Here is an 11,123-nt window from a genome sequence, read left to right as displayed (position 1 = left end):
AATACAACAATGCTACCCAATGGCTGGGGTTGGAACACTCCTATAGTGGGAAACATGGATCTAAATATCTGTCTCCGCCACTTTTACCATCATTGAGGTAGCCAACAACACCTGGTACAGGCCCCTCCACATAGGGTCTTTCCAACTCTTTATTCCGTAGTCTTTTACCATCACATAGTCTCTAGGGCGCAGAAAATAATCAGATTCTCCTACTCCGTTGGGCAGAGTTCCCTTCACCCATGGGAAAAAAATATTAAGAACATTGTTAGGTTAGGTGAGACACAGTATGCTACTTATGTCCTCTCATCCGTCAGGAGAAGCCTTGAGATTATGAAGCGCACCTCCTTCCAGCTCGTTGTAGTCCACTCATTTCATAGACAGACCACCTCTACACCATGCCTCCTATCACAAAAACAAAAAAGATTTAACCTAACCCATAACACATTATTACTACTGCTCATATCCTTAATACAATTTGCATATTTTACCACAAAAACATTAAAACCATTAAAACCCTGTAAAACCCCTGTAAGCCTAAAAAACATTAAAATCGTTAACACCTTCCCCCCTTTTGACACATGCATCACATCGTGATTCATGTGTTCAAAAAAACAAAACAATCAAAAATATTGCTTGTTAAACCAAAAATAATAACTGAACTTAAAATGACAACCCTTGATGATATCTTAACCCAATTGCATTCGATAACATTATTCAAGGATATCTCTCCTTCAAGCCTAACTCTCTCACTTCATCTTTGTCCTGTTTGGGATGATATATAGGATTAATGCCAAATTACATACTTCTTTACAATTCCTTATTATAATCAACCCCCAATTCAGCATGCCTCCAAGATTTACAGTGTGGGTAATTAGGCCACACCATAAAGCCAGGACAGATTGCAGAGGTCATTGAAATCATTCAAAAAATTGTTCCATCAAATAGTATACTACTCATTAACAACCGTCAAAACATTTCATATATGTTGTATCCCAAGTGTACAGTATGTCTTTAGTACAGCTCTTTTCAAAATAAATCACACGTATTTACTTATCCCTCAGTAAATAAAAGCCCAAATTACATGTGTTTGCCCCTTTAAGATATTTCACTTTCATCCCGTGAAAAACACTAAAATAAAAATAAAAATCCTATACAGCTAACATTTCATACTAAGTGGTTTGTTTGTGGTTATTTGAACACCATATAGTAAAACAATAAACAAACAAAAAATGGCCAGGCCTTATTTATAGTCTCAGAAAATATTTCAAAGAAAAGAGAATCACTCCCCCCTTTTTCCTGGAAGAAAAAGTACACATTTAGTTAGTTTCCATTTTTGATACCTTTTAATCAGTCCACACAATCTACATTCAAAATTCTCACTCTCTTGCCACATCTCCTGATCCCTCCTTTCAGACAACCCTCAAGAACATCACTTGTGACTGCTCCCTTCTCCGGTGAATTCCACAATCCAGCGCACATAAAACGAAATAAAATCCCATAAGATTTAAACCCCTAGGCTTTTCCCTAGCCGCACTGCTACCACTCAATCACCCCCAACATGCTTTGTGACGTCGAAACCTAAAATATGCTATCTCTTGCCTCGTTGGTTGCACTTTCCCACATGCCTGTGGCCCCCCTTCTACCAAAATAGTTTACTAATGTGATGATGGTTTCCCCATTATCTTCTGTGGACATACCCCTTCCTTAACTATTATTAGTCCCTCTGATCTGCATTTAATTCGGACCCCCATTCTCCACAATGTATCTCTTCCTACTATATTAACTGGAATTTGTTCTGACACTATTATATGTACACATGTACCTTTTTCCTGCTTCTTATTCTACTGGAACTGTGTTTGTCATGAAAATTCTACTGTCTGTGCATCTTTGCCTGACATGGGGTTGGTGAGAGGCATAATTTGGATTTACACATGAGTAAGTTGCTCCAGTATCTATCATCACTGGGGTGCCTTTATTCCTCACCTGAACCTTTAGCATAGGTTCTTCATCAGCCTGCATAGTTACTGCCACTAGCTGACCCTCCCCTTTAGGATTCTCTGGGCATCCCTAGTATCCATGATCTGGTCCTCCCCATGGGTTCACTGGGCCCTGTGGAGCCTGTGTCTGAGACTGCCACCATGCATCCGAGCTGGTGTAATTTCTTTGCCCATTACCCCGTTGTGGTTGTCTAGGCAGCCATAAATTGGTAGGGTAATTCCTTCTTAGATGTCCTGATTGCTGACACCCCCAGCAGTCATCTGGCGGTCCTCTTTGTCCACCATTTTGATATGTCTGCTGTTGTGATCGGTCCCCTGGATTCTTTGGTCTATTTCTATTCCCTTCGTTTTGCCACTGTTCAGGGGATTGTTGTGTATACACATTCACTACTGGTAAGGCAGGAGCTCTTTGGCCTTGCTGCGGAGGCAGTGGTTGTTGACCTCCCTGGATGACAGGTGCCATGGCACCCTCCTCCGGCGGGACCGGAGTAATCACTGGAGCTTGTGTTCTCTTTTTCTCCTTTCTTGTCAGCTCTTCCAGCTGCACCTGTTTCAGTTTTCTTTGAATGTCCCTCCCTTGATCTGTCAATTTCTGTTCGTCCTTCCTGTATTTCACCACTGCATGGATAAGATGGTCGCAGAACTCTTTGTGTGACTTTGACGTTAGTCCCACCACATCTTCTAGTCTGCTTCTGACAGACATTGGCATTCCTTCCATCAATGATGTCCTAAACAGTGTTGTCATCAGTGGATCCCCCTCCGGATCCCTTTCTGTTTCTTGTCGCCACCTCTTGAGCTGGTCCTCCAGATAACCTGCCGGGTTTTCTTTATCCCCCAATGGCTCCCCTCTTAGTGCTTTAGGGTCTATTTTGGCTGGATACTCTATTCTCAGAGTGTGCCACAGTCCTGGCCTATAATTGTCAAAGGCCACTCTATCCAGTATCGTTCTCCGCACCGCCGGTATGAGGCCATCCGCCTGCATCAAGTTCTCCATTTTGGCCACTCCCACCACCCTGGCCAGCAATGCCTTCAAGTCTCCCACCGCCAGTAGCTTCCCCATCGTTTGTTCTTCAAATGTTCTAATCCATTTCCCTGCTCCTTCATGCAGGTTAGGCAGTCTAGTCACCAGACCTTCCAGGTCTTGCGTTCCCCAGGGCACATAGTGAACCTGTGTCCTCTTTACCAAAATGGGATATTGAGCTCCATATTTTTCTGGCTTTTTGATTGTCCTTCTGTTTCTTAAATTAGATTTTTCCAGATGAGCGTATAGTGCCTTACCTAATTCTGTGACTATAGGTTTGCCTCCTGTGGCTCCTTGCTCTGATAGTCGTCCCTCTGTCTCACTCTGTTCTTGATCAGAGTCAGCATACTTTCTAAGTTCTTCGCCTTCCCCATCAATCGTATTCTCCACATATTTTTGCCCTCCATACTTTTGTTCATCTACCCCATAATTTTCTAGTTCTGTTAACATGTCCCTCAGTCCTCCATAACAGTCTATATCTAAATGTGATTTTTCTCCTCTTTTAGGTGTGGAAACCTGTTGTTTCCCCTTTTCTTCTTATATTCCCTGTTATTGAGACTAGACCTGTAACCTGAGAATACTGCCCCCCATTCTGTGTATGGTGGTGGTGTAGTTAAACCAGCCTTTTTTGTTCACTCTCCCTCTCCATTATTATCCTTCTAGCCTTGGCTATGCTGTCCCTCCAACTCTTTCCTTCCTCCCAGAACATTTTGAAGATTTCTCTCTCTTTCTCTCTCTTCTTCTTTCTTTTCTCCCCTTTTTCTCCTGTTTTATAGTTCTTTATCAGGGTGTCCATTTCCTCACATACTGTTACATCAAATGTTCCCTCCTTTGGCCATTTAGTTACTATTTTCCTGGTCCTTTTTTCCCATTTGTCAGAGATATTACCAATATTACTATTTTCTGGGAACCTTCTCTTCATGATTGCTACTGGTGTTCCTGCCATCTCTACTTCTTGTGTGGTTCAGTGTCTATATTAGGGTGTAAGGTAAATTATTCCTGTTATCTTTCTCAGCTAAACGTTTTATATCCCTCAGTTAATGGTATTTTTCTTCCTAATATATCTTCATACTCCTCTTCTTTCCTTAAATGATATTTTATCCCTTGCCTTTTCTTTACTATCCTTCTATCATTACTGGATCAATGACACATGTAATAACTATTTCGGATTAAATTGTGCCTTTTTCTGACAATGTTATAATTGTAGCCTATTGCATTACTTTAGTTTACAATATAAACGTTTGTTTATTCAACAAATCTAGAACCCACTATAAGTTGGTGCTATTCCCTCAGCATAATAGCAAAAGCTCCTTGCATCCCCTGGTTCACGTAACTAAAATAAATTATCGTTCTAGAATTCACCAACTATTCGCATACATCACTTGTGTTAAGCAAGCTATCGAATAAAGTAATAACAATTAGAATTTGTCAAAGCACTGTTTTCCATTCCACTATTTAGACTTCTACTTGAAATCTCTCCCCCAGCTTGATTCGTACTAGCTGGTCTTTCTCTCTTTTACCCGCGAACTAGAGCCATAAATGATTTTCCTTTGTTCTCAATTCAACTCATTGCCACAGCTCCATTGCAATTGCCAGCCCGCTATTCAATTTCTGTAACTGTCCTTTCTGATTATGCTCTAATTAGTAAAACAAACACTGGCTATAATTTACAAGCATACATTTAATTCACATCCATATTCAATTCACTATTCCAAATTCCAATTATATTCTCAGTAGTTTTCAAATTATCAACTCTTTTGGGCGGCAGGTAGCCTAGTGGTCAAGAGCGCTATGCCAGCAACGGAAAGGTTGCCGGTTCCAATCCCAGAGCCGACCAGGCGAAAAATCTGCCGATGTGCCCCCGAGCAAGGCACCCAACCCTAACCGCTCCCGTAAGTCGCTCTGGACAAGAGCGTCTGCCAACTGACCAAAATGTAATTCGGCGCCACAGAAAATAACAATCTCCGGTTGAATACGGGAGTCGTTATAGTCTTATAACACAAAATGAACACTGACCGTTCTATCAATCTATTGGACTATAATCAGAAAATCTAGATTTTAGTCAGTAATGCAGAATCTATGCTTTATTGGAATGACAAGTAAATCCTCCGTTATTCCAATTCTAAATGGTCTGTATTTCTAGTATCTTGCACATACCACATTTATCACAAAATAGCTTTGAAGGACACAGATCTCACACGCTCAACGTATAACTTAGCAGTCAACAAGTCAAACCCACATCCATTGACTTGGCAACAGATCTAACGACTTAACCAAATGAATTATATTTTCCCCCTAATATACAAAAATTCCTTGACTACATCACCTCTGTTTCTGAAATGATAGATAGCTATTATAATGCTTAACCTTTTCTACCACACGCTCTACGTACTGTCTCCCATCCTCCACGTACGTCTACGTGTTTGGCCGCGCAAGCCAGCACCTATATATTATTCCACTTTTATCCACTCTCTATTAATCAATTTCCCACACATAACATACATCATATGTCAATATTATTCATATCATCCACCGCATTCGTATTTCTAATGATTCTTAATTGCCACATGTTAATTTCCCCTAACCTAGTCCCAGCGGAACATAAATTTAACAACCTAGACCCCCGTCCCTCAGTCGTAGCATCCTCACAGAATCCTATAGACTGGTCACTGATAATACACTATTCTATGCCAGGCCGCGTTGTACACCCCCCAAGATATTATTATATAAAAAAGCTTATTATCCACACGCTCTATAACATTATAATACACACCTCTTTATCTCTTCATCATATTACATTCACACAACGTTGTTCTCAAACACACTTCATCACTATTTGCATAACCTACCGGAATATTCCTTCACTATGGTCAATTTTACCATAATCCTATATCCCTTCTAAATTTCCCAACTTTAATTACCCCCTAAAAGCTTGACCGAAATTCAATGTGTCGATGTCATATGATCACCCCCGTACACGTGACCTGTTCCTTCAACGGGATTTCTCTCTCTCTCCTTTACATTAGTAAATGAATATCCACTTACTATTAGTTCTTCTCTCCCTAATGCAAGATTGGGCTTTCCCTTTCTCCACCAGCCTTAGAGGCTTCAAACGACCTAAAATATAGTCCCTTTCCTTACACTTTCTCCACAAAGACAAGGCTATTATTTACAGGATTTCTTTATGTTGTCCGATCACCCACACAGATAAGCCGCCACTCGTGCTTAAATGAGTCAGACAGAATGACAAGCAGGACGAACAATAGTGTCAGACGATTGAACGAAGCTGACCAAATGACAACTTAATCACAATTGAATTAACCACAGCCGCTCAAACAAATTATTCCCCCGCACAAGATGAGCAGACCTACTCCATCTTATTATTTCTCTATACTTTGAAGCCCCGGTGGCTGTTCACAACTGTTCACCTATTCAGGATGCCCGGCGCTACTTCCAATTTCTGGTGTCACCTTCTCAGGATGACTTAATTTTTACCCGATTCGCTGTCTAATTGGTGCATCACCTCACCCAGGCAGATGCGTCACCTACCTCTGAGCAGCCTCTAACAATGATAAACACGTTAGAGCGGTAGCCGTAGGCCGTATTAGTAATGTATGTCCAACCTACCACTGAGCAGCCTCTAACAATGATCAACACGTTAGAGCGGTATCCGTAGTGGACGTTTGGCTAGCCACTTACCCCCGAGCTGTCCTCTGGGGTGCTAATTTTAGCTCCCCAAAGCGGTATCCGTAGGATTTAACTCATCAACAATCAATTGCATGCACGCTTATTCCTCATTCCAATAAAAACTCTGCTTCTTCTGCTAAATCTGGTCCTTAAATTTCTGGAGAGAATCCTTCCGTACCCCACCCTCAGATTCAGCTTGATCGAAACACACAGTTTAAGTAAGAACATAGCTTACCTTTTAAACAGCGGCCACTGAGTCTGTGTGAGTCGCTCAAACTTTCTCAGACGGTAAAGCAATCAAGGATCTCTATAACCAGTCCTGCCAGGATCGCCAAATATGTTGTGGAAAATAACCACTATACTTTATTACAAATAAGGTCTTACAGAGTTTTTGTTGCATCAAGAAATGACTTTATTAAAGTTTTCAACAAAGCCGATACCAGTCTGCAGAGTGGCACACATCCTTACGGTCTCCCTCCATCTTATATTGTCCTCTTCAGTTTTCCCGCTCTTTTAATGCTCCGCCCACTTCCTTTGTCTCTGAGAGCGGCTAAACTCAACTTTCATTAAGTTCAGCACACAATCAATCCTTATCTTGCAAAAACACTCATGTTTAGTTTAAACTCTGTTCAACCCTGGCTCTTTTCACTGTGTTTGAAGACAAAAACAAACGGCCCAAGCCAGTTTCAGTCTTTGATATGATAAGACAACCATGGATCTAAGTAAGAGCAAGCAATCTGACCCTAGGGCAGATTCCCTCTCTACTCACCCACACAGTGAAATTAAATGACCCAATACAATTCCTGGCCCAGCAACAAAGAATTCTAACTTTATGCTCTTGATTAACCCAGTTCTACCTCATAGTCCATTAAACTCTACAGTTTATTAATAATAATTTACCACATTAGCTGTTCAGGAGTCTTATGGCTTGGGGGTAGAAGCTGTTAAGAAGCCTTTTGGACCTAGACTTCGCGCTCCGGTACCGGGTGGCTGGAGTCTTTTTGAATTTTTAGGGACTTCCTCTGACACCGCCTGTTATATAGGTCCTGGATGGCAGGAAGCTTGGCCCCAGTGATGTACTGGGCCGTACGCACTATACTCTGTAGTGCCTTGTGGTCGGAGGCCAGCAGTTGCCATACCAGGCAGTGATGCAACCAATCAGGATGCTCTCGATGGTGCAGCTGTAGAACTTTTGGAGAATCTGAGGACCCATGCCAAATCTTTTCAGTCTCCTTAGGGGGAATAGGCTTTGTCGTGCCCTCTTCACGACTGTCTTGGTGTGTTTGGACCATGATATTTTGTTGGTGATGTGGACAACAAGGAACTTGAAGCTCTCAACCTGTTCCACTACAGCCCAAGCTGTGTGAATTGTGAGGAGGAGTAACTACAAACAATAACATTGTTGTACTTTGTCATATTCCTAAGTGCTTTTCCAACCAATATTAAAATACCTGTCTAACTGAAATTGAAGACTAGAAGAGTGACAAATACATCATTCTCACAGTTCATTGAATATGAAGACACAGAAACGCTAGACAACCTGATGATTGCATACAGCACAGGTGTGACCACATTTCTCTGATCGCAACCTCTGCCATTATGATAGCACATTGTGGTTTGATATTTAATTATGTTCCACACAGCAACAAAGCATTTTTGGTCTGCAGGTTTTTGTACAGTGTCTTATAGACTTTGTTTCACTGGGTATAATCCCTGAGAGCACAGTAGTAGAGAGCTGTGTCTGCCAGGGTTAGTCTTGTTATGACCAGTTCAGTTGATGTCCAGGATGTTGTGGATTTATATCTCTTATCAGGGATATGTTCACTGGTTCTTGATCTGGCACCTTTATATAGTAGAAACTGAGGAGCCTGGTTAGAATAATGCCGGTACCAGGAAAGGTAAACATAATCACTGCTTGTTTCATATTTACAGCTCAGAGTCACTGATGATCCCTCAGTGGGGGTGTACTCCTCCTTGTCAGGAGTCACACTATCTCCAGATACCATTCCTGCAGAGGAAAAATAGATAATAAAGCTGATTGAAAACTCATGCTTATTATTTACATTTAAATTATTTCACTTCATCAATAAATGTTTTCCAACCAATACCATAATAATAATCTGATTATAAGAATGCAAGGAATTCAAATGTTTAGGTATTTTTTACCTGTAGCCATAATCAGAATGATCAATACACTGATTGATTTCTCCATCTTCAGGCTGATGTTTGCATGCATTCACTCTCCTCTGAAATGTTCTTCTGTGTGTCACTGTTTGAAGTGTACAGCCCTGGTTACTTCACACCCACAACAGAAGTAAGGCTTGCATTATTTCTACACTAGTGCCAAGGATACACTTGTTTTTGTAAGGGGGCTGTATATCCTGTTGTCACAGTGGGCCTCAGAGCACAGTAGTACACAGCAGAGTCAGACAGATGTACCCTCTGGATCGTCAAGGGGACTGATTTGGTAATGGAACTGAGATGGGCATCAAATCTCTTCTTGAATTTATCATCAAAATCCCATGGTCCAATGACATCCTTTCAACATATTCAGGGTAATCGTTTGTGGATTGAATGTACCAGAAGAGAGATGGAGCTGATAAACTGGTGTTATAGGTGCAGTTGAGAGACAAGTCTTCTCCTTCATAAGCAGTCACTTGAGAAAAAAACTATCAGGATTCCAGTAACATCAGAGTATTGAGAAAAAGATCATGAGAGCCGTATCCTACCAAAGAGAGGTGCAGCAAGAACAACAGAGGTCCACAGCCAATGTCCCATACTTATCATAGGATACAAAGACCAAGACAAACTGATGTTACAATATAGAAACTGGTGTGTTCTCTTGATTCCTGTCTTTGTGGCAGCACAGGCCTAGACCATGCAGCAGAGAACAGAGGGGATGTTCAAATAGACAAGTCATTTCAGAGTAGAAAGCAACACCCACTTGGTAATGTGGTCCCCTTGTGGTTGATGCTGGCTTTTACATGACTCTACACAATACTGAGTATAACTTTTTCTCCTGAATTAATCTAGTTAGACACTACTAGCTGTATATGTTCTAATCCATGAGATATTATAATGGCATTTTAATGTCTCTTACATCTACAACTAGAGCTGATTTGGAAGAGGTAGCTTTATTGGCATCAAATATCACTTTCTGTATAATCATCATCATCATCATCATCATCATCATTATCATGACTGTGATTATCATAATCTGCTACCACTAGTCTTGGTAGTATCAGGGAGGTAGTGAGAAGGTTACTGTGTCAATTTCAAAGTGGTGTTGTATACTGTCCAGACAGGTGTATTGTCATCTTGTAGATCAGTATGATTTTGTAAGGGGGCTGTATATCCTGTTATCACAGTTGGCCTCCGAGCACAGTAGTACACAGCTGCACCCTCTGGATCATCCAGGAGACTGATTTGGAGTCTGTGTCGAGATGGACATCAAAACTCTCCTTGAACACAGTGGCATTTGTACTTCCAAAAGAAAAACGTCCCAGCATGAACTTTGGGAAGCTATTTACTTCATGCTTGTACCAGAACAGGTAGAGATGATTAGTATTAACTGGATATCTGGTTTGGATTTCTGGATTGGATTACTGCTAAATGTAATCTTCATGATTTTGCAGAAGTTCTAAATAGAGATAATTCAGCTCATAAATGCCCTCTATTGGTATTATCTCAAAATGTATGCTGTTGACAAAAACCAATGGATAAGAATAAGACAATTACTACCCTTAATCCTCTAAGAAAGCAAAACAACACAACAAATGTTCTTCATTCTGTATCTATTCAGGCTAGTATCAGTGATCATGTTATATCACAACAGGAACATGCAGACAATATAAAGTCTTATTTCCTGAAGAAGGGAATATATTTCCCTAAAATAACAGTTTAATTGCTCAGTTGATGTGGAGATGCAGGGAAAATATACAGTTGAAGTCGGAAGTTTACATACACCTTAGCCAAATACATTTAAACTCAGTTTTTCACAATTCCTGACATTTAATCTTAGTAAAAATTCCCTGTCTTAGGCCAGTTAGGATCACCACTTTATTTTAAGAATGTGAAATGTCAGAATAATAGTAGAGAGAATGATTTATTTCTGCTTTTATTTCTTTCATCACATTCCCCGTGGATCAGAAGTTTACACACACTCAATTAGTATTTGGTAGCATTGCCTTTAAATTGTTTAACTTGGGTCAAAAGTTTCAGGTAGCCTTCCACAAGCTTCCCACAATAAGTTGGGTGAATTTTGGCCTATTCCTCCTGACAGAGCTGGTGTAACTGAGTCAGGTCTGTAGGCCTCCTTACTCGCACACGCTTTTTCAGTTCTGTGCACAATTTTCTATTGGATTGAGATCAGGGCTTTGTGATGGCCACTCCAATACCTTGGCTTTGTTGTCCTTAAG

This window comes from Coregonus clupeaformis, chromosome 21 (genome assembly GCF_020615455.1).
Source record: "Coregonus clupeaformis isolate EN_2021a chromosome 21, ASM2061545v1, whole genome shotgun sequence".
NCBI classification, from domain to species: Eukaryota; Metazoa; Chordata; class Actinopteri; order Salmoniformes; family Salmonidae; genus Coregonus; species Coregonus clupeaformis.
The sequence above is the reverse complement of the archived record's forward strand: the minus strand, read 5'-3'. Positions refer to the sequence as shown.